Here is a 24,494-nt window from a genome sequence, read left to right as displayed (position 1 = left end):
AACTTTAAGTATTTCTACATAATCGTGAATCCCAAGTTAAGGCTTTCAGCATACTGTAAAGAAGGTGGCGCGGTTGAGGGTTAACAACGTTTATAATCCTCTCTTTTGAAAGTAACGACATATAGTTAAGATACTTGGTAGGCACGTTTTGTAATTTACGTTTTCAAAAGTTGAATAAACCATCGAAAACCAAAGCAAGTCGGTTTGAATATTGGAATATCGTGATATGGAACTTGTATTTCACTCAAATGAATTTTATTTCAAAGAAATCCAAAAATTTATTACACTTACTTTGAAGAATCTAAGACGACCTTAAGACGACCTTTTATCAAGTGTGTGTGTAATTTTAGTTAGCCCCATTTTTATAAAAATCGCTTGCCATTAACTACAGTGTACTATATAGTCTTATACGAAGTATTTTCTGTTAAAAGGCAGTATATGTGCCCATATTTGATTCAATTAATTTGAAAAAGATAATTCATCAGACTGCGATGATAGATGGAACTTTAAGTGATTTTATAAGGGAAATAATCCTTTTTATGACATTGTGTAGCTACTTAGATAGTCCGCAAATCAAAAATAGCTAAGTAAATCAGGTCAGAAGAAAACTAAAAAATAAGGACAAAATAACTATGTTTCTTTCTTTAAATATCTTTATTTTAATGTATATTGTTATTGAAATGTTCAATTGCAAAGCTAGGAACGATTCTCACACTGTGATTCTGTTTAACTCACAAACGACCTTAAATGAAACATTACTTACCGTACAATCACTTGAATGTTAACAAAAACATGATTTTTATGTGACTAATTAACATGAGTCACTTACCAATTGGAGTAAAAATAAATTCATTTAAACATACACAGTTAAGGACAATAATACAGGTATGCCAAGTCACGTAATAATATACATGGATATATGTGTATTGCATCTTAACTATACATATAATTGACGTAATCACGCTGCCTTATTACATGACTGTGATCTGCGTTGGGTGGATTTTGTTTATCTCAGTGTCGAATACAGACAAATCCAACATTTTATACATCCATTTGTTAGCCACCTTCAGCGACTTAATATTAGTTTTTTACCAATTTACCTACTTTCATTCCTAGAACATTGAATCAACACTTTTTTCCACTTTCTCATATCTATAGCGGAAGATGTTCCGCACCGTCAAATTGATGTAAGAAAGGATTAAGGGTTGTGCTTTAAAATCGAGCATTGTTATTTTCCAATCTTCATTCTTGCATCTTTTGCAAAAACCATCTTTTGATTATAAATGGGTATAACTTTTTTTATTGATGGGTGCATTATATTTATAATAAAACTTTAACCTTTCAAATAGTAAACACTTAATTTGACCGAGGCCGATAAATGGCATGAACTTTTTAAAATTTTACTTTGGCCACACTCTATCTAATTGTTTAGATATATATAGAATTTTGCTAATATGCCAAGAATTTATTATTATTTGTATTTTCATTTATTTATTCTTAGACAATTATTTTATAAACTCGTTCAAGAAGGTAAAACTGAACTTTATCTTGACTAATAATAAGCTTTTTTGTAAACTTATTGATTATTTATCAATTGATTATTACATCAATAAGTAATACTTTAACAAGGCAACATTTAATATAAAATTGTAATACTGAGCAGTCCATGTATGTTGTCCTTTAATTAACATTGACAGTGATGATCAAATATTTCCATTTTGCTAGAATTGTCGTAATTTTTATTTTATGTTTGATTGGCTTACATAATATATTTTTGAACGAACCCACAAAATAAAAATTTTGAAAAAAACCTCCATATTGTGTAACTGAAGTACTTATTTTTTTAAGCAAATATATTTCAAGAATCAAAACATCAGTTATCATGTTTGTATCATATTTAATTTGTCATATTGTATCATATTTTGTAAATATAGAACTTCTTACAAAATCACGAGTATATACTTTGCTCATTGTTCAGGTGTAAAAAATCTTGGGAGAAGCTGGGAGTATGAGAATTGTATATGAGGTTGCAATAAAATCGAATTAGTTGTTTAAATTATGTTCAAAAGATAGAATGAACAAAATAAATAAAGACCCCCACCAAGAACAAAAAACATCAACAATGTAACTTGACTTCATTTCAAAAACAGCAACACTTTAACATAAGACGTACATGTAGTTATATGCTATGCGTGGTCGAATTTAGCCAATATATTTGTGTAAGTCTATTATGTTATAATTAATATATTAACTTGTGAATTCTGATTGAATATTATTAAATCGTATTTTTAAAAAAAAAGTTTCACTATTTTTCATAAACCATTTAATATGAAAATTTGCTGTTGTACGAAAAACAAAACAACAACAAAAAACAAACAAATAAAAAAACACACAAAAAACAACAACAAACACCATCATTTTTTTTAAACTAGCTGGATTCCCATGGCTGATAAAACCTTTACAAGACGCTCATAACTCATCATATTCACCATCCTCTTGAAAAGGTACAAGTATGAATATGTTCTCAGGGTCAAATTTTGAATGTTCAAAGTTAGGATATCGCAAATTAAGTCTTATAAGCTCTTTTCGTTGTTCTTCCTTGTTACTTATTTTCCTTTCTAGAATATATTCTCTTGAACTTTGAACTAAAACTTCCTTTTCCATATCTGTTACAGAAACATGTTGAACATTTACACCTTGAACGTTCTTAATAATGTAGAAAGCATATTCCGCACCGCCAAAATGGTCAGTGAAAGAAGGATCAAGGGTAGTGCTCCAGAAGCCTCGTACCTTGAACGATGACCCTTCTGTAAGGTCATTGGAAATAGAAGACTTGCAACATCTTTCTCCTCTGAATGTATACTCAAATGTTTCATGTCCGATTATATGTAAAGCTTCATTCAGCAATTTTTCAACTTTTTGCCAAATAAAATCAGGGTTTTCACTCCTTATTGCTCGATTCAAGCTTCTGTAGAAAGTCGCAGCTGGCAAGTGATTATTCTCGTCAGAGTTTGTGTACAAATTTATAAGCATTCCCGCTAATTTACGATCATTATTCCAATTTTCAAATCTCAGTTCTTGCATCTTTTGCCTTGCATTTTTGTATACTCTCTGTCATAGAAAATTTCTCGTTCAGTTCTCGGAGAAGATCGTTTACATCGTTTGTAAATTGGTCACTTGCAACATTTGTTTTCTTTCCCCCAAAAAAAACAAACCTGGACGTAAATGTAGCAGAGATTATCATATAAGATATTAAATAAAAATCGTGTAGATAAGGTAATAACATTTATTATTATATAATGATATATCTAAATCAACATTTTCTCCTACATTTCAAGAAATATAAGCATGCTTTCCTTTGCCACACTAATTTCGTTACCACTATATGATTTTAATTGTTTCACCCGCTTAAACATATTTGATGTAGCCCGACTGTGATAAAAAACAACCGCTGTCTGAAATAGTAACATTACATCACGATGTTTTTGATTGGCCTGCTAGAAATACATGTATGTTTTACGTAACGTTGTTTTTCATAGGTCGATTAATACTCTATGCACAGTTTAAGCTATTAACGATGGTTTCTATTGATAGACAGTGAATGAAGTGCCCCATTTTATGACGTTATGACGCAACAAGTTTTGAAAAAGGAGGTTTTGATATCCCTTTTTATAGATAGAAATATAATAACACTTTTTTATTGAACGTCAATCGTAACATGGTTTTTCATTGGTACACATATAATAGGCCATTGGTAATTTTTTTCATAAAGATCTAACTTAAATTTGTCCCTATTTGAGCATGATTATTAAATTACAAAAAAACATATTTTATAACTCAACGACATATCTATATGAAATGACATCAAGTCTTGGAGAGCTAGAATAATGTTTGATATGTTAAGTATGGCTATTTGGACGTTCTACAGTGGACAGATTGGTACGTATTGCTTTCTTAAAATTACTTCATACTGTACATTTATTCTGAAACAAAATGGAACTGATCTACATTTATAAATCTAAGTTTATTAGATCTACAATTTATAATTTTTACAGGTGTGCTTTTACAGGTCGGTTTTCCGCCTTTTAAATAAAAAATGTAAAACCAGGTGGTCCCATCAATCCGTCAATTTAAATCAGTTAAATCATTTTTTGCAGCGGTATTTTAACACACTAATATATCTGATATTAATACGACGAGTATTTCACAAAAACACGCATTTATTCAAGGGTAACAGTTTTAAGTACAATTTTCAAGATGTTTGATTAATACTTCGCCCGTGGCGTATCCGACGATGATTGTACAAGAGATTTTTGGTATATTTCTTAGTTGTTGAACCATTCTGTTTATCGTAGAGTGAGGTATAATATAAGAAGAAAAACACAAAAAAGCTCATGATCATAAAATCGGCTTTGCTGAACACGAGCACGTGCAAAAACTGTAACTGTAACAATGATATGATATGAAAATATACGTCATCAAAACAGCGAGCTAAATAGTGAATGACGGATCGCTTCATTTTATTATCTAACTTCAGAGTAATATGTACAGCCACAGTTTTATTGTTATTGATAGGAATAAAAACAAAATTTTATTCCAAGAAAATAAAGAGAAACACCTCAATTTAATATAAGTTACTGTACAGTGAAAAAAAGATATTTCAAAGAATGCAATATATCGAAGTAATTAAAACAAGTTTTAGATATAAACAGTAATACACGTCAAAGACGGACCGGAACGTGATAATCGGGTCCAGCAATGAATAATGCCTTCGGTATGAAGCCCTTATACAAAATGATAATGTAATAATTCAGAATTGTTCATAATCTAAGAAAAATAGATTTTCAATAGATTGAGCATATTAATCTTACACGGGGGAAATTCAAAATTAAGCTACGCGTTATATATGAAATTGTAACAATTTTTGGTCCTGAATTTTACAGATTTAGTTAGATAAGTGAAGAAGTGTAGTAAATCAGTGATCAGTCTTAGTTTGATCGATAAAGTTAATATGCCGTTAAAAGTAAGCGATTGAAGTATTGACATTATAAATGTTTATAATCAATTACTTTGAGTGGAAAAGATTTTTAAATAGAAATTTGCACGTTTCTTTGATCTTCCTGATAAATATAAAGTATATATTGTATAATATAGATAATTCGGTTGTCAAATAAATTTTGAATGGGTGTTACACACATTTCAATATATGTTTTATTTTTAATTTTAAATGGTTGATCAAGCCCTAAAAGTATAAAGGTATTTAAAAGCAATATTTCTTTTCTATTCTTTTCTATTGAACACAGCATATACCTGCTCACTCGCTTGAAATTATCTGTTTATATTTTTAGTTTAAATATGGATTTGCCAAAATTAGACCGAAATTATTAATTATTTACAAAAAACTGACATTTTTTTTTGTGAAATTTGTTTGTTGATTGTTTTAGGAAAAAGATATTAATTTTGAGTGCATTGTCATAAAAAAAGTACACGGTTCCAGTTAAAATTGTGAATAAAATATAAACACGAAAGCCAATAAGCCCGAGAACACTTTTGTACAGCGTTCATCGGAAAAGATAGCCAATCAAAACATCGAAAACGAAACTAAAAGGTGTACGTACGAGGAATGTTTTCAACCTATTCTCCATCATAACTTAATCGATTTTTCCAATCTTAACAATATTGTGAAGCTGAAAGTATACTGGTTTTTAGAGAAGGTTTTGCTTTCTGTCTGTAAATTGAATATATTTTTGTTAAATTGGCGATAAAGTGTAGCATATTATATGACATTTGCATATTCACTTAATCGAACCCACAACGCATTTTATGTATCAAAAATTTGTCTTTAATGCAAAATATATATAGACCTCTATTTGTATTTGAGTGGTCACCCATCAACTCGAGCTGGTTTTGCCCTGTGTACAGAGTCTAGCAAGAAAAACAAATGTAAGTGAACGGCGTGTAGTATTTTAATGTAGAGGGTTAAGAAGAATTTATAACGGTGTCTAAAACAGTCACATTATTTTAAAATTTATAGTCTTTAATGAGCTGACAGTCATTCTGAATGACACAAGGTAATGAATATTAAATAATTACTAAAAATTCATATTATAAATGAGAACGTGTCATTTCAGTTAGCCACATTCTTTCTGCCACATACTTCTCTCATACCAGTTATATTCAGCTTTCACATTATTGTTTAGATTGGAAAAAAAACGATTTAATTATGATGGAGAAAATAAGTTGAAAACATTACCTCGGGTGAACTCGACGTACACCGTTTTCGATGGTTTGAGGTGCTATTCCCGGTGAACGCTGTACAACAGTGGAGCGATTAACATTTTAACATTTTAACGATAAAGCGTGCATTATTGTATTTACTAAATGAATGATAAAGTAATATCTATTATTAACCTAACATATTAATCAAAAGGAGGATTGATACTAAAAATTTTGAATAAACGGTGCGTAGAAGTTTTTTCCCTGGATTTAGTGACGCATTGTACGACGTCATATTCCGAGTAAGCATTAGTTTTTATATGCCGTGCATATATGGTGAATTGTACACTTGATTGCCATAGCTGTTTGATAGTAAAAATAGTGTCAGCATGTTAGAATTCATCGTCAGACTACTTTAAAACTACCTGCATAAAACTTTTGAAGGGAAAATGTTGAATAAATAAATAAAACAATATAAATGAATTAATTAATAAATAAACAAATAGTTAATAAATAAATAAATAAATAAATAAATAAATAATTAAATAAATAAGTAAATAAAAATCAATGGAAATATAAAACAGTTAAGCAAAAAAATTATTTATGGATTAATTTTATAAATCAAAATAATAAATATTTGTAAAAAGTGCAAATTTCCGTTACCTTCGCTCGAAAAACACATTGTAAGAAGACATAAGACTAAAAAATGCATATTTTCCGTTTTATAATTTTATTATGCCAGTATTTTTGACTCACTCCAGAGAAATAATAACTACTTCATGACAAATACAATTCTTTAATCAGACATATATGTCATTTTTTATCTTTGACGATATATATACAACCATAATAAATTTATATCGAAAATAGAAACAACTGTTTACATACATGCTTCATAAATACTTTATTTTTTCATTTTCGGTGTCCTTTCATAGATTCATCGGCAAATTACCTGCCAAATAACATTCAACATAACATGTGCCCTCTTGAATCATGACTAAATAATTTGAACCATTTATAATACATACAAACCAACTTTGTTTTTCAAAATATGTAACATACAATAAAACAATATTGCACCCAATATCATGTACTATAATCATACCTACTTTGATGTACTATTCTTACCAAAACATGAAAAAGGGAAAAAATCATTTCAAATTATAGCAAAATAGATTAATCTAGATCAATGGCAAGGTCAATATATTCGTAAAGGATGTGAATCTAGGTACGAAATTCGGTGTTTTTGTCTTTTATAGACAACTTTTGCACCGTTTGTTTATTAAGTAAATGTTTCATAAAGTTAGAACATAACAGAATTAACAAAACTAATTTATATATATTATGCAAACCCAAGCGTAAATACTGAGTGTAAAGATAAAAGACCTTTTCCCATACGAATAATCGCACTATTTTAACTTGTTTATGATTCAAAATAAAACAATGAACATTATACATTCGAAAGAAAATATAAAAAATATAAACATTTATTCATTGATTAAACTACGTGTATATTATTTCGTTAACTTCATCTGAAAAGCTGTAAATGACTAAATCCAAACAATTTCTTAAATCAGATATATTTTTGGCACTTTACTTTTAGGAATCCGGGTATATTTATATCTTTGTATAGTTTGGTATGTACATAAATATATATTAGTATTCCGATATAGCCATAGTAAATTTAGTATCGGAAAGGCGGCAACGAATTATAAAAAAAACCTGTTCAAATGACAGATAATGACAGATTACAATTCATAGATTTAAACAGATTGATACGAAGGTCAATATAACCGTTAAGGAAGTAAATTAAGGTACGAACATTGATTTATTGGTATTTTACAAACAAGCAAAATATGTTTTGTTATACGTTTAATATATTGAAGATTAAATATTTAAATGTAAATTTGACGTACACAATACAAAAGTAGCTCTTTCAGTCAATTTTCGTGTATATACATTAAAACTACACCAATGCAAGTATAAAGTTTCTCCTTTCCAAAAATTTAAATCTTGCCAAATTTGCTTTCACATCTCTTCAGAATCCAAGATGGCGTCCAATATGGCCGCTGATTTTGAGTAAAACAGTTATATCAATTTGGTAATAAAATTTGCATGCATTTTATTGACAAATTCATATTAAAAAGGTAAAATGGCTTCAACCTTTTCCCTTATATAAGCATGTTTCGACGGTTTTTTGCCCCCCCCCCCTTTTGAGGCCTCAAACAGTGAAAAAATGCCCTATTTAGGCCCCAAACACTGTTTTTCGTTTGAGAAATGTTGTTCAAAAAAGAGACCACTTTTTCGGCGCCTTCCCCTATCCAAATATTTCATCAGGGGGTTGCCAGAAGGGGGATGTGCCCCCCTTCTGTTTGGAGGGGGGTTTGAAGGGGGGTGGGGTACGGAGTCCCCCTCATCTCCAAGAAAATTTTGGACATGTGACCGGCTAAAATGGCCTCAGGTCGATCTTAGGGTAGCTAGTAATCGACGCTGAAAAGCCTATACTGTATCTCAATTCATTGAGAAGTTGCAGCACTTTGAAATCAGTTTTGATGGGAAAAAAAACAATGCAAAATAGTGATTTTTGTCAAAGTAACAGGAAATTACCATTGAGCATGCTGTTACAGAGGCTATGGTGTAGTCACATTTGTGCCAAGTTTCATTAGTATTGAAGCATTTTTCATACTTTCATAGCAGTTTGAACTTGTTACAGGAGGCTTTTCAGTGAAAATGGCAATTTTTCGCAATATGCTCATGGGGTAAAAGGGTAAACAAAAAAACAAAAAATGTCAAAAAAAACTATTTTTTACCAAATGTCGGTGTTAGGGCATGTGTAAACAAGGAAAATCTAGTTTTTGTGTAATTCCAAGATTTTTCATCATGTTTTGTTCAACAAAAAAAAAAAAAATGTCAAAAAACAACTATTTTTCACCAAATTTCGGTGTTAGGGCATGTGTAAACATGGAAAATCTAGTTTTTGTGTTATTCCAAGATTTTTCATCATGTTTTGTTAACCTTTTCCCTTATATAAGCGTGTTTCGACGGGTTTTTGTCCCCCCCCCTTTTGAGGCCTCAAACAGTGAAAAAATGCCCTATTTAGGCCCCAAACACTGTTTTTCGTTTGAGAAATGTTGTTTAAAAAAGTGACCACTTTTTCGGCGCCTTCCCCTAACCAAATATTACATCAGGGGGTTGCCAGAAGGGGGATGTGCCCCCTTCTGTTTGGGGGGTTTGAAGGGGTCATCTCCAAGAAAATTTTGGACATGTGACCGGCTAAAATTGGCCTCAGGTCGATCTTAGGGTAGCTAGTAACTGACGCTGAAAAGCCTTTTACTGTATCTCAATTCATTGAGAAGTTGCAAGACTTTGAAATCAGTTTTGATTGAAAAAAACAATGCAAAATAGGGATTTTTGGCAATTTTGAGACGTCCCCCCGTTGCCATGGTAACAGGAAATTTACCATTGAGAATGCTGTTACAGAGGCTATGGTGTTGTCAACATTTGTGCCAAGTTTCATTAGTATTGAAGCATTTTTCATACTTTCATAGCAGTTTGAACTTGTTACAGAGGCTTTTCAGTGAAAATGGCCATTTTTCGCAATATACTCATGGGGTAAAAGGTTAAAGCCAACACAATGAGGTGATGATTTTTTATTATAATATCTATATTGAAAGCAAAAATGTTTTAAACTAAATGTTTACACATGCTGGTATCTGTGTCTATTGATATTTTAGCACAACCTCTAGACCTGAAGGAAGACGAAAATATCTTAATTCAGTAAAAAAATTTTTTTAAGGGAATATGCATAAGGATTCATAAAAGTTTAACAAAAAGAAAAGAAATGAATATTAGCGGCTAAATTTACCGCACCCACTTTGACAAAATATAAAACAGACAGATTTCATGTTTTTGTTATATTTTTAAAGTAAAAAAATAATGTTAATTGGATATCAAATACAGTGTAAGAAATAAAGTATATTTTTTAATTTTGTACATAGACCTAGAAAACCACGTTATAGAAATATGCAAAAATGGGATTTTTTGTTTGATATATGTATTTTTCAATATATTTTTTGTACAAAAAGCTTGACTAAGAATGTATGTGGTTAATATATAATTTGATTATTTCCGATGTGTTTAAACACTTATATATCGAAATAAACAAAATTTGTGCGACAAATGATAATTTTACTACTACTACTAAAATGATATAACAGTTTTTCACAAAATCGGCGGCCATATTTCATTTACTTTCATATACTGACGACAGGTCAGTTCACTTCAAAGCCATAGAGCTTTGACACCTTTTCAAAACTTTATAGTTTTGACTTTATTTAAATCTATATGATTTATGAATTTAGGCTATACTTAATAATAAATACTCTTTGCAAAATATAAAAATGTTTCACTTTACAATCCCTGCTGCCGTCATCGATCGTTATTCCTTCATCAGCGTAGTACAGTTGAAGTTTTTGCAGAAAATATCCTTCGTTTACCTACTACATCCCGTACACAGTTTTCCATCTTCACCCTTACACAACCGTGTTAGACTCTGTACACAATGCAAGACTGTTTTCCACTAATTCTGCTAAAAGCAGCTCAAGTTAATGGGTGACCACTCAAATACAAATAGAGGGAAGTCTATATTTTGTGTTAAAAGACGGATTCCGATACAGAAGGTGTGTTCTGGGCTTAATTTAGTGGTAAATATCAACATGGTTCGCAAAAGTCATTACTTACATACGGTACAATTAATCGTCATTTTAACATAAAGTATTCAATTTGTAGAAACAAAAGCAAATACTTCTCTCAAACCATTTATATTCAGCTTCACATTATTGCTCAAAATGGAAAAATCGTTTAAGTTATGACGGAGAAATAAGTTAAAACATTACTTCGGGTGAACTCGACGTACACCTTTTTACTTTCATTTTCGATGGTCTGAGGCGCTATTTCCGGTGAACGCTGTACAACAGTGGAGTGATTAACATTTTAACATTTGAACGATAAAGCGTGCATTATTATACTTACTAAATGAAAGATATATCAATATCTATTATAAACCTAACATGTTTATCAAAAGAGGATTGATACATATATTCTGAATAAACGGTGCGTAGAAGTTTTTTTCCTGGATTCAGTGACGCATTGTGCGACGTCATATGATGAGTAAATTTTCGTTTTTTTATGCCGTGCATATAGCGTGAAATAGTACACTTGATTGCCCTACCTGTTTGATAGTAAAAATATTGTTAGCATGTTAGAATTCATCGTCAGACTACTTTATGTTTTGATAATAATAAAATTTTGAATGTAAAGAAAGTAGGTAGGAACAGTAATTTTCAAAATAAACGCTTACAATAATTTCTGCATAAAACTTTTGAAGGGAAAATGTTGAATAAATAAATAAAATAATATAAATGAATTAATGAATAAATAAATAAAAAAATAAAAAAATAAATAAAAATCAATGGAAATATAAAACAGTTATTATAATAAGCAAAAAAATTATTTATGGATAAATTTTATAAATCAAAATAATAAATATTTGTAAAAAGTGCAAATTTCCGTTACCTTCGCTGAAAAAACACATTGTAAGTAGACATAAGACTAAAAATTGCATATTTTCCGTTTTATAATTTTATTATGCTAGTATTTTCGACACACTCTAAAGAAATAATAACTACTTCCTGACAAATACATTTCTTCAATCAGACATATATGTCATTTTATATCTTTGACGATATATATATCAATTTATCATGGTTGTATATATATATACACACACCAAAAATAAAAAAATAAAGTATTTATGAAGCATGTTTGTAACGCTTCACAGTGGTTCCTATTTTCGATATCAATTTATCATGGTTGTATATATATATATATGGTGTCCTTTTATAGATTCATCGGCAAATTACCTGCCAAATAACATAAAATGTGCACTCTTTAATCATGCTTGACTAAATAATTTGAACCATTTAAAATACAATGTAAATGTATATACACAGTTTTTAAACCAATTTTTCTTTCAAATTATGTTCATTAACAATATAAAATAATGTACCAATATCACATTTCCTTTTAATTACTATTCTTACCGAACTATGAAAAAAGGGGAAAATCATTTCAAATAATAACAAAATAGATTGATCTAGATCAATGGCAATGTCAATCTATTCGTATAGAATGTAAATCTAGGTACGAAACAAGGTGTTTTGCTCTTTCACTAACAACTATTACACACGTTATCTACTACGTTTGTTTATCAATTGCTTACCAATGGCACGTTTTATCAAGTTAGAGCATAACATAATTTACCAAACTATTTTTTTTTTATATATTTTGCCGACCAAAATGTAAATATTGAGAGTAAAGATAAAAGTCTAAATAACTTTACATTTTACAGGATCTTTTTCAATAATAAATTCTACTCCGTATGAATAACAAATTACCCACGCGACCTACAAACATTTCTGTAAGTGGCATCCACTTTAAATATAAAAGATGAGTAGAAATCCCTTTTTATATTTAGACCCTTTTTATATGCCCGAAAGGGCATATTATGTTATACCCCCTGGCGTCCGTCTGTCTGTCTGTCCGTCCGTCTGTCCGTACGTCAGTCCGTCCGTTAGCAATTTGGTTTCCGGAGCATAACTTAAGTTCCATTTGGCCCACAATGTTCAAACTTCATAGGATGATTGTCCATATTGGGTAGAAGACCTCTATTGATTTTGGGGTCAAAAGGTCAAAGGTCAAGGTCACTATGACCTTAAAACTGAAAACAGTTCCCGGAGCATAACTTAAGTTCCAATTGGCCCACAATGTTCAAACTTCATAGAATGATTGTCCATATATGGTAGAAGACCACTATTGAGTTTGGGGTCACAAGGTCAAAGGTCAAGGTCACTATTACCTTGATACTTTAAACAGTTTCCGGAGCATAACTTAAGTTCCAATTGACCCACAATGTTCAAACTTCATAGGATAATTGTACATAGTGGGTAGAAGACCCCTATTGATTTTGGGGTCAAAAGGTCAAAGGTCAAGGTCACTATGACCTTAAAACTGAAAACAGTTTCCGGAGCATAACTTAAGTTCCATTCGACCCACAATGTTCAAACTTCATAGGATGATTGTCCATATTGGGTAGAAGACCCCTATTGATTTTGGGGTCAAAAGGTCAAAGGTCAAGGTCACTATGACCTTGATACTGAAAATAGTTTCCGGAGCATAACTTAAGTTCCAATTGACCCACAATGTTCAAACTTCATAGGATGATTGTCCATATTGGGTAGAAGACCCCTATTGATTTTGGGGTCACAGGGTCAAAGGTCAAGGTCACTATTACCTTGATACTGAAAACAGTTTCCGGAGCATAACTTAAGTTACATCTGGCCCACAGTGTTCAAACTTCATAGGATGATTGTCCATATTACCCCTATCGATTTTGGGGTCAAAAGGTCAAGGGTCAAGGTCACTATTTCCTTAAAACTGAAAACAGTTTCTTGAGCATAACTTAAGTTCCATTTGGCCCACAATATTCAAACTTCATAGGATGATTGTCCATATTGGGTAGAAGACCCCTATTGATTTTGGGGACACAAGGTCAAAGGTCAAAGTCATTTTTACCTTTATACTGAAAACAGTTTCTAGAGCATAATTAAAGTTCCAATTGGCCCACAATATTCAAACTTCTTAGGATGATTGTCCATATATGATACAAGACCCCTATTGATTTTGGGGTCACAAGGTCAAAGGTTAAGGTCATTATTAATAACTTAAGTATTAATCAACCTACGGCGGATGAACAGCAAATTCCCATGTCTTACAAATGCTTCATCCTTACTTAAAAAAACAACACTTTCGGGCATATAATGCTCCGCCTAGCGGTGCTCTTGTTATTATTTAACTCGTAACATTTTGTTATTCTCTTTTATTTGCAAATCATTAGAATAATGGTCAATATTTTGAAACATCTTGTTATTCAGCTCAAATTGACTAAAAAGAAAAATGAGTACTGTTCTTTTTTTCGCAACAATTTTGAAGATCATATAAGTTCTGAATGTTAACTTTGATTTTAACATTGCATAACCAATCTCTAAACATACTACTATATGAATATATATATCTTGAACTTAAACGAATGTGTATTTTTGTAACCCGACATTTAATTGTAAATTAAATATGTAAGATATCTTTTATGAATGTATTGATAAAATACTTTAAAATATATAAACATCGAGTAGGTTCGATTTTATTATCTACTATCCATAATAAAGTTACAATTGCCCGATACATAAATTATCTATGTCCTTTGCTTTTTAGACAAATTGTGTGTTTATATGTATATTATACTTATACATACAATTAAAATTATAAATAATAAGTGTTAATTAAACATGTCTAATATTATGACGTGATAAGACCATATCAATAAACAATTATCAGATACGGTGTTGAAAGAAATCAACACCTAAATCTGCACTGAATGATGCATACAAATTGACAAAAAATGTACATGACCTGACAATGTGGCGTACATTATTTCGACCATATTCTAGTGCTAGTTATTATTAGCATTTCAAACTATGCGTTATCTTTACTTATTGTTAAAATATGTGACCGTGGCATAAGCAGAATATAAAATGTCGCAATGATCGATCTAAACAACTAGATAACATTTTATTTAGGTTACTTTATATAATGTTGTCCTATTTAATTTTAACAAGATATACAACTGCATATAACTTTAATGTATATGATATTTATCTTTCATATGAAAAAGAGGCATAAAAAGACCATCACAATATTCAAAATGCTTTTATAAGACTTACAATGAATGTCTATGATACACAATAGCCAAGTATCACACGTGTTATATATAGAGGCACCGTAGAACACAAAGTTCATGACCTATTCAAAGTTTTTCAATCCCTGCATGTAACCGACATAAACCGGAATAAAAAGCTCTAGGATTTCCAAAGTTATTTTCCATGCTTGGTCAATTCATTTAAAATCAAATGAAAAGAAAACCAAAGTTTTATTTTGAAAACAAAAAGCCTTATCGATGATGAACGTCTATTCAAATATCTTTATTTATCCAGGTATCAATCAAATACATAAGGGGAAATTGAAAATATTGTTTGACTTACTTGGCATACAATAAGACAAGAGGACCATGATGGCCCTGAATCGCTCACCAGAAACAACTGTTTTTCAGTGATTATAGAAATATCTTTTTCAAATAAACTTGTAGAAAGACAAGTTCAGCTCAACTTCAACTTGCCTCCCTAGTTGTTAGGTTTCCCGACACTGATTTTTTTTCTTTATAGTAAAAATGATAGGAACCAAGTTTGGGTCAATATTTATTTAAGATAACATAGGTATGCTAGTCAACTCCACCAGAAAGTTAACATTTCAGGTTAATTTTCTTACTCTCTAATTGAAATGGGAAAAATTGTAACTTTAACTACATAGAGGAAAAGGCAAAAGGTTGTTTTGATGAAATTTATTCAGTGAACATGAAAACAACTTCACATACATTGTATGAAACAGTGCAAAATTACTTTCAACAAGTGATAACCAAGTTTGCAAAATGTGATTCTGAAAAGAATTAATTAAAACTGATACTTAAATAGTACAAAAAATAAAAAATGACAAATTACATAAAGACAAGCAAGAAATACTTCTAAAGTTGCCATGAGTTCACTTAAACTTAAGTTTTGTTCCTTAATGTTAAATGCAAGTTACAAAAGATTATAAAGTAAAATAAGATGAAAAATAATTTTACCTATTCTACATTTATGAAATAAATTCAAATTTATAAACATTTACCTTATTAGTTTGAGTGTTTTCCTATTAAATTTTTTGTTGAATATTACCTAATGAAAAAAAAGAAGAAAAAAAACTGATATCAGGGAAAGTGGTTATGCAGCTGGAGAAGACCAGTTCAGGCTATTATCTATCGATCAGGCTATTATATATATTATTATTATATTCTAATATAATACAACAGATACTGTAAATGAGTCTCAGTGGAACACAATCACATATCTGTTACACAGTGACAATACCCCATGCACATGAAACATCAGGTTCAACAGTGTGTCACAATATTTATTGAAATGTGCTTTCTCCAAGTTAGTAAGGTACCAGAATCAAATGTAATAATGTAATTATTCTTTTGGCCTTATTTCATTTCCTGGGGAAAATTCTCTAGAGTGACTTACAAATGAACCTGCAAGGATGCAATGCCCATAAACAGAAAGATACAAAGCAGGTGAATGACCTCAAGATCTCTGAAAAGCAAACAGGTCATGACATTAAGACATTCAATTCTTTTTTATGCATGACATGTACGTACATGTCAACTTTTTTCAATGTTCAAGAGGGAGAATTTACTTCAAAAAGAGTGAGATGTTTTAATTGACAATAGACATAGTACAGTAGGAAATTTTGAAATGAGAAAGAGGGAAATTTCTCTTTTTTTTTTTTTAAACACCCGTTATTCTATGAAAAATAGTTAAAAATTTGACGGGAGAAACAAGTTGTATCTTGACCACATTGGGAGAGTTCACATGTATGCATGCACACATATATAGAAATATTTCATTGATAAAGACTACATAAGAATGCTACAGACAACGTTAGGTAACCATCCATCAATTATTTGAGTAGGAAATGATGTTCAAAGGTTTTTTTTCTATTTTTAGCTATAGCGACCCCAAAAAGGGGCTAATAAAATGAAAATGAGCAAACTTGATAAAAGACTACCCAAGAATGCTACAGACAAAGTTTTTTTGTGATCGTCCATCAATTAGTTCTATAGAAGAAGATATCTTAAGGTTTTTCTATTTCTAGCCCTAGAGACCCCTAAAAGGGGTCCATATCAATATCAGCACACTTGATAAAGGACTACCTCAGAATGCTGTAGACAAAGTTTGATGATTATCCATCAGTTAGTGCTGAAGAAAACATTTAAAGGTATTTCTATTTTTAACTGAAGCGGCCCCTTCTAGGGGCCAATGACATTTATATCAGCAAACTTGATAAAAGACTACCCAAGAATACTACAGATAAAGTTTTGTGATCATCCATCAATTAGTTCTGTAGAAGAACATGTCTAAAGGTTTTTCTATTTTTAGCCAAAGCGACCCCTAAAAATGATCAATGAAATTAATATGAGCAAACTTGATAAAAGACTACCCAAGAATGATACAGACAAAGTTTGGTGATCATCCATCAATTAGGTCTGTAGAAGAAGATGTCCAAATGTTTTTTTCTATTTTTAGCCCTAAAGACCCCTAAAAGGGGCCAATCAGATAAATATGAGCAAACTTGTTAACAGACTACCCAAGGATGCTACAGACAAAGTTTGGTGATCATCCTTTTTTAGTTATGTAGTAGAAGATGTTTAAAGGTTTTTCTATTTTTAGCGTTGCTGGCCCCTAAAAGGGGCCAATTGATATGACATGAGCAAATTTAAGTGTGACTGTCACAAGGATACTACACCAAATTTTAGGTCAATCTGTCCAGCAGTTTCAGAGAAGAAGACAATTGTTGACGCATGACGACGGACGTCGGACGCCGTGTATCCCCCTTTGATACTAATAGCCCACCCCGAGCATTCGGCTCTGGTGAGCTAAAAAGCCGAATTGACTTGAATGACTAGGTAAACAGCGGGCTAAAAATATAGGAACTCTGGAACAGGACCGCATATTGTGGCGCATAAATCATAATTTGTACTGGTTTTAAATATTGTTTGTCTGACCTTTGAATATCTTTTCATATTATACGAATGGGTGGTCTTAAATTATCTAATCTCAATTTAATATAATCTGCTAATTTAAAAATCAGTCAAATTTACGGTAAATTGGAAAAAGAAAAGGAGTGACATCCGCCATTTACGGCAACGTTCGGCGTAAGTTATCCCCCTTGATATGCTTGATTTTTTGTTTAAAATTTTTCGAGTACTCTCTTTTTGTCACTCAATACGTGGAAAACATTCACATTTCTTAGCAATGAATACCAGATGAGTACCTAAAATATTAATGGATCATGTTTTAATATTCCTTTTTTCAGTTAGGCAAAATCAGTTGGACCATATTATTAAAGTGTCTGTGTTATCCATGTTAACAAATCAAAACACGAATACGCCTGTTATAATGCCGCCTATTCATGTGGACACGTGTAAGCAATAAACCATGAACGTTATATCCGGACGATACCTGATAGTTGACAAAAATAACAGGAACAAAATTCTGAAAAAAAAGTAATTAATTGTAGCCAAATGGAAAAACTCATGCCGAAAACGTTGCGGCGAAGGGCGAATGTCACTCATTGTCTTTTTTATGATACCATAAAATTTGACCAGTTTTAAAAGAGACAGATTGGGTTCAATTGATAATATATTTTTGAGGCCATATACTCGGATAATACTTAAAAATATTTAGATGTAGCAGAAACGTTTTTAAAAAGAGTTACACGATCGAAAATATACGCCGCAATCTGCGGTCCCGTTCTCGAGTTCCTATGGCTAAAAATCCATGTTTTTTGTTAGTTTTATTTTGAGTCACATCGTTACTTTAAGGGTCATGTCTTTACTTATTTGATGAACGTATGTGATATATCGTGCAATATTTAATGCCAGTGCCGACAACTGAGTAGAACCTCAAACGTTTCGTAAACTAACTGGATAGCTTCCTTACATGAAATATGCCCAGTCTCTAACTGGATTCGAGCTAACAGCGGTAAGGGGGAATTGATTTGAAGTCGTTTAACCATAACCAGTCGGCATCGGAGGCCATTTACAATTTATTGATAGCACCGTGTATATCCAGTAACACAGGAATGTGCAAATAACGCAAAAATTGCGTAAAAGTAACGCCGAATTGTGTAATTTAGTGCGCGATAAGTAAATGGACCAATAATTTTTATAATACACCAAATTGGAAGAATTTGGATAGCGCATACGGTTGCTGAGACATAATTATTTAAACCTCATCAAAATTACTACCATGATAATGTTTATTTTTCCAGATCATTCGTGAAAATGACAACCAGACTAGCGTGTTGATGGCGATTTTAAGTTTCGTTGATATCTTTAAATACAATAACGTTCATATTACTTTATTATTTACTATATTCTGTGTACCTGAGACATTATTCAATCTCCTTGTGTCATATTCAGAGCTGCATCAGTACTAAGGGTGTAGTACTTAAGTACCAGTTCCAGTACTTGGCAAATTATGCAGTACCATTACCTGTACCAGTACTAGATTTTAGCTCGGTACTGCAGTACCAGTACTTTTTTGGTGAAGTAATTAAGTATCGGAACCATTACTTTTATATATTCATCAAAGTTTGAATGAATACACAGTGTCAAACAAATAATTGCAAATATTATTCAGCATTTACTTTAAAAGGACTCCACTGAGGTTTAAATGCCTAAAAACATAACATTTAAATTTCTTACATAAATGAGCTGGGGCACTTTATAGAAAAATATATGCAAAAATAGTTAAGGAATATACTTTGAAATAAATTGAAAATCATACTTAATGCCCGATTTGAGTGAAAAGCGTTTAAAATCTTTTCTGTTTGGGTCATTTTTAACAATTTTTATAATTATTATGGAAAAACGAAGAGCGCGAGGGATGATCTGAAATTTTGAACACAACTTTTATAGTTTTCACATACTTTTTACAAACAATATTAACAACATATATTTATGTCATATCTTATTGTTTAGTAACCAGTCAATTGTAAAACAATGCAATCATCTTTCATTTAAAACACAACAGTCTTTTGTTGCCTTTCACACCTTCACACCTCTGTTCAATTTATACCAAAGTAAATAACAACTTTTTATGGTGCTAACAATCAGTATGACTTGAAATAGGATTATTTAGTATAGAAGCAATTAATTATTGATTATTTTGCTCTTTTATCAGTAAATACAAAGTAATAAAAGATTTTAATAAGGATATTTTAGGGTCAAGAGTTTATCTCAATTAAATTTTTACTTAAAGCCTTTGGTCCTTTTTTATGATAAATACTATGTTAACATTTGAAGGAATATTGCAGCAAATTATCTATAGATTTGATAACTTATCTATAGATTTGATAACTTACTTTTTCACAAAAATATAATATTGTAATTTACAGCTTTATTTTATGAGAAAAAAAATTGATGCTATTTTTATCAAAACCAAAAGTACTGCCTAGTAATGCAGTAGCAGTACCACTTTATAAGACAGTAATGCAGTACCAGTACCAGTAGTAGCAAGATTTTTAAGAGTAATTCAGTATCAGTACCAGTACTTGCAAAATCGCTGCAGTACATACTGCAGTACCAGTACCAGTAATGCAGCTCTGGTCATATTACGCTAAATCTAGCAGATAAAATGTGATTGATACCATTTTTACGAGGTAACGCCGAATTATTGAATAAAGCACTGAAGCAACTGCGGTTACCTAATTAAAATTAGTTAAATCCTATTTTACAAGCTTCGTTCTATTTTTATAAGACACCTGTAGTTTGACAATTGCCCAAGGTATTCAGAATATGAAAAAATAAAGTTTTAAATGTGTTAAATGTACATATGTATTTGACGAAAAAACCTTCCTAACGGTAATCAGGATGTCTTTGTCACGAATGATCTAAGAAAGTAAACAAATTCCTGAAAGAAATTGTAACGCTGGTTAAAGTATAATGTCGTAGCAGCCGTATGCGCTAATTCATTTCTTTAAATTTGATTTAGAATAATATATTTTGGTTCATTTTATTACTGTGTTGTTCGTTTTGGCAATAGCGTTGTGCAGATTCGGCGTTACTTTTGTGGTAATTGCACATTCCCGCGTTACTGGATAAGTACGGTGTATAGGTTTAAAACACAAGTACTGGCCGTTTAAGAAGTATGAAACGCATCAATTTGTAATTCCGATAATTTGTTTCGATAAATGTGGTGACACAAAATCGATATGATAATATCATTTATAATCTTATTCATTTCCACTGCCCTTTTCACAATTATTTGGTTTCGTATTACGAACAAAAGGTGTGTACAATAAAGTAATAAGTTATCTTTTCACTTGTAAAAAAACATTTCTTTGTTAATCTTATAATTGTTTAAACCTATTGAGTTTAAATATGTAGCGATAGTAGAGTTTAAAATGTATTTGTCAGAAAATGTAAATTAACTTGATATATATTTGTATATTGATTCCAACAATGTGGGTATCGAAGTCCCTCATTTCCCCTCTATTATGTATGTTTTTCATTATTGCAATTTCGTGATAAAAAGTTTGGAGATACAGCTCTTGTTAAGGTACTAAATCTTATCAGATGGCCAATTTGATTACTATCAGCTTCTAAATAACGGTACACATTAAGATCTGACGATCAACAAAAAGTTGTAACCTGCTTGTTTTTTTTCAAACAGGCAATCATCTTTCAAGTTTAATTGAAACATTTTTTTTCTAGCGAAATCAAAAACTTGTTTAACTTCAACTGACAACGATATTTCAATACTACTTCTAATGCTGACTGTTGATTGCATGGCTAAAAATAGGTTTCTCGGGAAATCCGAAGCATAATGAAGGCAAGCATATACGGTGATTATTAGATCTACATGTTAGAAACATGTAGATCTAAACTAAAGTCAGATTGTCAGATGGGGCAACTGTGTTTTAATGCTTTGTAGATTTTCTTTGAAAACGAGATTTAGTAAAAAAAACCTTCAACAGCCACCGTTGTAGCGTAAACACACTCCTATGAAATTTCATAGTTTCAGACAATTAGACGTTTTAGGTTTAATTTGAAATTTTCTTGGACTTGGATAATTGATTATTAAAGTTGTAGTGTTCAGAAAGAAAATTATATTGTAAACACGACGAGTAAAACCAAGTAAGATAAAGGCGTTGACTTGATTGCTCGGCTTATCTTCAAACACTTAAACATAGGAAACAAACGAGTGTTGTTATATTTTTCTGGTCCTTCGGGATCATTGATGCCAGCACTTGTAAGTGTTGGGAATTGAGTACCGCTCAAGTCGGTGATAGAGGGCGTGAGGGATGTTGCATGTATTCATTATCCCTAATGTACTGACTCAATTAAACCGAGTCTGCAATTCTCTTGTAATTTTGTTGTGATAAATACTTCCGAGGGATCACTTTGTTTCCAGATTTTGTTTTACATCAACAGTAGTATAAAACATATTCTTATAAGGGCAAATTATCACTTTCCGGTTCGTCTGTGACGTGTTTTTTAAGTCTTTAATATACTTGATATGTCTAAACGTAGCACTGCTTTAATTACTTTGATATTTCTGTCATAGATGTTTCTTCCGTCCTGAACTATTATGTTACTTATACACAATTGCTTTCTCTGTATGTGTTAAGTCCATAATTAGACAGCTAGTTGTATTTTTTATTATCAAAAATGTCGTTTTGTTTTTGTTAAATTCCAGAAAGGTTCATTTTGTGCAAATTATCTGTTTTGAAGACGTTAAATGTCATTGTTAGAGATTTTGCACGTGCTCGTGCTCAGCGGGCCAAAAAACTACGTTACGTATGTAATTTTCAAAAACAAAAAATAGGAATATTTCCTTCGCAAACTTCGTTTTCTTTTTTTATTGTTAGCGGATAAATTTACCGCACTCTCTTTTACAAAATATAAACCCTACAGATTTAAAAACATAATCTTAATTAGATATTAAAGACATTATAAAAGATAAAAAAACTTTTTGAATTGTGCACATAGACTAGAGGAATGTTCAATGATTGGAACCTTTTCTTTCATAAATGTGTTTTTTAAGATTTTGTTTGTACAAAAAGTTTGACTTACAATTTTATAATTTCCGATATGGTTAAACACTTTCATTTTTAAATTAAAAATAATTTGTGCGACACCCTTCAAACCCCCACACAGAAGGACATGCACTCTCTGGCACCTACTTGATGTACCTTTTTGATAGGGGCGGCTCCAAAAAAATTGCTTTTCTCAATGGAAAAAATAGTGTTTGCGACCTAAATATGACATTTTTTTTACTATTTAAACTGCTTGTGGTTTTGAAGGGTAGGGGCTTCTATCGGCAAGACAATTTTGGACTTGTGAGAGGCTCAATGGCCTTAGGTCGATCTTAAGATAACGTGTAACCAGCCTTGAAAAGCCTTTTACTCTGTCATTTTATATTGCAGCACATTGAAATCAGTTTTGATGGAAAATACAACGCGAAAAAGTGATGTTTTGGTTATTTTGAGACGTCCCCAGTTGCCAAGTAATATGTTATTTAAGATTGAACATGCTGTTACAAAGGCTATGGTCAAACATTTGTGCAAGTTTGATCAGTATTGAAGCAATGTTTTAAGTTTCAGTTTGAACTTGAAAAGAGGATTTTCAATAAAAACATCTTTCAAAGACGAATCGGAAAGTGAGTATCGGCCCTGAAATGAAAAAACCCTGAAAAAAGGCTCGGTAAAACCCATTCCTCCAGGGCCAATTTTTCAGAAAAATCATTTAAACGAAACAATTTTCAAGTTTTTAAAACCAACCCAAAAAAAAAAAAAGGTTAAATTGATAAATTTAAATATAAAAACGTTTTGAAGAAAATTTGTCAAAATTTTTTCCTTTGGTTAAAAAAAAAATTTTCAATTAGACAAAAAACTAAGGAATAAATTTTTCGGGGGAATGGTTTAACTTTAAACCATCAGGGGTTTTTTAAAAAAGGGAAAAGATCGTTTTTTTAAAAAAGGGGAACCGTTTTTTAAGGGGTAAGGGGGGGATATAACCGTTTAAGGGGGGGCCAACTTTGGGAAATTTAGGGGTTAAAGAATTTTTTTGGTCTAGGGGGCCTTTTGGAAAATAAAAATAAAAATTAAGGGAAAGGGGGAATTAGGGGTATAAGGGATCCAAAAAATGTAACGAAAATTTCAAAATCACCAAAAAATCAAAACAAATAAACAACAACCCAATCAAAAAAACAGACAAAAAAGGGAAATTTAACAAATCAAAATTCAAAATTATCATGGGAAAAAGGGGAACAATTAAAGACTTTTCCCAGAAAATTTTTCCACAAATTTTTTGGGAAAAAAAAAGGGGCAAACAAGAAAAAAAAAAAAAAAAAATTTTTTTCAATAAAAATTAAACTTTTTATTTGTTTTAAAAAAAGGGGGGGAAAACCCGGGGGGAAGGGTTATAATAAAAATAAAAAGGCATTTTTCCTTTTCACAAAGTTTTAAAGGGGGGAAACCTTGGGGGCCTAAATTAAAAAATT

At 31.2% G+C, this 24,494-nt stretch overlaps 1 protein-coding gene across 2 annotated transcripts in view; it reads right to left on the bottom strand.

Moving 5' to 3' along the window:
- LOC132730561 (uncharacterized) overlaps positions 1-24,494 on the bottom strand; it is a 51,820-nt gene that overhangs the window by 7,549 nt on the left and 19,777 nt on the right. The gene's annotated exons all lie outside the window — the stretch shown is intronic.

Source organism: Ruditapes philippinarum, unplaced genomic scaffold, assembly GCF_026571515.1.
Source record: "Ruditapes philippinarum isolate M1 unplaced genomic scaffold, ASM2657151v2 ctg1725_1_1_1_1, whole genome shotgun sequence".
Classification (NCBI taxonomy): domain Eukaryota; kingdom Metazoa; phylum Mollusca; class Bivalvia; order Venerida; family Veneridae; genus Ruditapes; species Ruditapes philippinarum.
The sequence above is the reverse complement of the archived record's forward strand: the minus strand, read 5'-3'. Positions and strand labels throughout refer to the sequence as shown.